General features: G+C 43.7%; 1 protein-coding gene across 1 annotated transcript in view; it reads left to right on the top strand.

Annotated features, from left to right (window-relative positions):
* LOC105564122 (G protein-coupled receptor kinase 5) overlaps positions 1-3,962 on the top strand; it is a 43,799-nt gene that overhangs the window by 969 nt on the left and 38,868 nt on the right. The gene's annotated exons all lie outside the window — the stretch shown is intronic.

Genomic DNA, 3,962 nt, shown 5'->3' with positions numbered 1-3,962 from the left:
TTCTATTTAAGTTAAAATATCAAATTTCAAGTAATTTTATGTATTAAGTAAATTCATTTAAATCATTACATTTTCTACATTCAAATAGAGATTTCATGAGATATAGGCAGCTAGTTTTTAAATGAAATAATAATTTTTGTTAAATAAGAAATCCAAGTTTCTTCGCTGTGAAAATTACATCTTGGTAAACATTTTGTAGAATTAAAGTGAAATTTTTTAAATTTACAATTATTCACTCTTTGATACTTAAAGAAATACAGGTTCCAATTTGTTTGTTACTTTTTAAATTCAAGTTAATAAGCTATTAGGAGCCACCTAATGAATCATTTTCTTGAGTAAAGTAATATTGGTGTGGATTAAGCGTGTTTTTTTTATCAATGTGAGGGCGATCCCGCTCGCGGCTCATCCGAGTGAAAAAGTGTACACCGGCACGTTAGTATAACTAAAGTATGATTTTTGTATAATTTCTCTGTGATTTTTAACCGTATTCTTACGTTAGAAATGTCATCTGGGGCTCGATCATGTACAAGCGGGGAAACTGCACTGAAAAGAACAATTTCGCTACCATAGCTAATCATGGTTTGCTTGAAATATTTTGCTGCCATAACTATAAACTTCTAAACCACAGCAAACGGTTTGCTGTCGCATCTAATACAATAGGCACAGTAGCAAGATATTTAGCTGCACTGAAAAAAATTTCTGGTTGAATATGGACGAATCAGATAATTCCTTTAGGATTTACCAGAATTCCTTTAGGATTTACCAGAATTCCTGTAATCCTACAGAAATTCTGGTAAATCCTAAAGGAATTATCTGATTCGTCCATATTCAACCAGAAATTTTTTCAGTGTGTCACAACTAAATATTAGCTGTCCATATTTTACAACTGAAATTTAGTTGCCACAGTTTTTAGCTACGGCAACTACATTTTTCTTTCCGTGTGCCGAGGGCATTGTGGTGTACAGATTTGCGGCATTGCTGGGCATTACTAGGCATTTTTGGGCATAGTTTGGACATTAGGCCTTGCTGGGGCAATATAAAGATAAGATAAGATAAAATAAGATAATAAGATAAAGTAATGCACACACTGGGCATTAGTGCACAAGATTTTGGTCAGCGTTCATTTTCCCCCCTCGATCATGAACTTGTAGCGTGGACTCGTGAAAAGTGCAAAATTTTATTGAAGAATTTCGCTATTCGTCACCTTGCACGAATTCACGTTGGAGGAAAAGATTCACGATCGAGCCCCTGAGTCCACAAAACGGTCCCAATACGGCGATTTGCGCCCGTCCATCTACTCGAACGATCCTCTAGCTCGTGGCTCGCCATCCTTAGGTATAAGAAGAGCATGGCGTTTCGATCTCTCACGACCGCTCCCGCGTTTCCCGCGACGTACTCACGCACGTACGCATGCACGCACGACCCCCTCAAGTTCACGGCTGTCGCAGGTGCTGGTCTCGGAGCAGCGAGAAACGGAGTGCCGCGTGTTTGTTGCTCCTTCGGACACCGACGAGCCTCGGCTCTTGTCTCGAACGTTGCGTCCCGCAGCCGCGCAAAACTTGAATATAATATTGGGTCGTCCCATGAATGATGCGGTACAAAAGAGAAGCTTGACTTATTTTCGGCTCCCTCCGGCACGAGAGACTCTTAGCGCCGGGAGATTGAAAGTTTAAGAGGGAAGAGGTTGTAAATAACGATGGAAGATACAGCTTTTCGATATCGAAGCGTGACACGTGTTTTGTTGCATTTCGAAGGTGTGTTTAGAAAATCACGAGGGGGGGAAACCGCTGACCAAAATCTTGTGCACTAATGCCCAGTGGACATTACTCTGTCTTATTATCTTGCTTTATCTTATTTTATCTTTATAATGCCCCAGCAAGACCTAATGCCCAAACTAATGTCCCCAAAAAATGCCCAGTAATGCCACAAATCTGTACACCACAATGTCCTTCAGCGGTTTCCCCCTCGGTTTATCACGAGACACGGTGGTGTCTCGCGCAAAGTATAAGCGCAACTAGAACCGCGAGACCGACTGGTGTAGTTTACGCGAGTACGCGAGTTGCCTCAGATTTTCTGATGTCAACATCCGATGAACTTCTAAATAGGCTCAATCGACAGCTTTTTCGCTTTGCATAATAGAAGTGTTTTTTTATTTTTCTCCTACGTGCCCCATGAGTGGAGATATTGCGACGCGAACATAGAATTTCCGATTTTTCATTTAAGAAACGCCGTTGTCGTGGTCCATGGTCTTGGTCTTGGTGGCCAGGCGGTGGTGGGGAAACGTCCTTTATCAACTACGCGAATATCTCGTTCACGCCTGCATCAATGTTCGATAACAGCTCGCGTTGAGTGAGTTTGCCTATTACGCATATTTCTGCCGTAACAATAATACTGAATTGCCCGAGAATTTCCTGCGAACGTTAAGCAGCGATTCGACGCTTAAACGCGAAAGCGACTCGTTGAATATACTATCTCAGCCGTTTCCGTGGAACATTATGCGTAAAGTTCCAGAACACTCGGATGTTACTCTTTTGATCTTCAGTCTCTCGTGGACCAATTTAAAATTCTCTTCCCCGGCGAAGATATCGAAAGGGGGAGAATTTAATTCTTCTCCCCCGAATCTCTTAACACATTTCCAAGATAAATTTTACCCGAAGTTTACCCGAATTCAATTGAAAGGTATCGTTTTAGCGCGCCGTTTATCGTCTCATCTGAGGTTTGGGAGTCTCTCAATTGCTAATTACTTCGATTGTTAATTACTAGATCCCTCGATACCCTCGTAGCACGGGGATAAAAGTTCCTCAGTCGGTTGTAGAATCCGCGGCGACGGGGACACGTGCTCGATAAACGCTCCTCCCGCCCCCGGGGATCTTGGACTTTTCGGGGATTTAAAGGGATTTAAAGCGCGCGCGTGCGTTTCTTCTTCTATTTGCCGCCGACGAGGACAAATAGGAGGGCGGTATTAAACCATCGTTGTCGTCGTTAGACGCGATTGCTCCCGAGTGTTTGCTCCGCAAAGAGAGAATCCGGTCGGTCCGCCTTTAGAGCGCGCGAGAGACAGTCGGATGTTTCGCCGGTTGATAGCTTTATTATCGGTCGTAGACGCGCGATTAATTCGTCGTCTTCCACCGGCGTTTATCTATCCGTCCGCTACGCCGAGCACACGAATTCGCGCAAGACGCGCGTCGGATTATTCGCCCGGGCGCTGCCTTCGTACGCTCGTCGAGTTCACCCAAGATATGTCTGTGACGCCGCGATACATTTACGTACTCTCTAAAAGTCGATCAGTGGATTATCACTGAAAACAGTGAATAGTCACTGGTTTGCAGTTAGGTATAAGTAGAGGAAAGTCCCCTAGTATGAGACAGCGGTGCTTCTGCTGAATTAATAGACATCATCTGTTGGTTCCACCATGAATTTATTGCCCTTGGAGTGAAATCTGTTTATTGGAAAATTGATTGTTGGATCGTGTAATCGTTGCGAAAAATGATTTGTCAATGAATTTGGACGCTGAAGACCTACTGTCTCATATATCCTATCTCATAATAGAGGACTTTCCTCTGTACCTACCACTGAAAATCGCAGTGGCATACTTATAACTGTAAATCAGTGACTACTCACTGTTTTAAGTGATAATACATGGTCTGTCCTTAAAGTAGTCGGACTGAGTCAATTACAAAATATTTATTGACAGAAATAATATATGCGCTCAATATTCTTCAAAGTAGGACCCTTCTGCATTCACACACCACAGCGGGATTTCCAGCCCTCATACGCTTCCCTGAAGGCGGCAGCCGGAATGCTGTTGAGCTCCCTCGTCACGGCCTGTTGTAACGCTTCCACCGAGCCGTGATGGTATCCTTTCAGGGCGGTTTTGAGGCGGGGGAAGAGGAAAAAGTCTGGTGGGGCAACGTCGGGACTGTAGGGTGGCTGAGGCAGGGTTGCGGTGTTGTGTTGGGCCA

The sequence above is a fragment of the Vollenhovia emeryi genome, unplaced genomic scaffold, assembly GCF_000949405.1.
Source record: "Vollenhovia emeryi isolate VEMERY1.0 unplaced genomic scaffold, V.emery_V1.0 DF939168.1, whole genome shotgun sequence".
NCBI classification, from domain to species: Eukaryota; Metazoa; Arthropoda; class Insecta; order Hymenoptera; family Formicidae; genus Vollenhovia; species Vollenhovia emeryi.
This window is presented reverse-complemented; position numbering and strand designations above follow the sequence as displayed.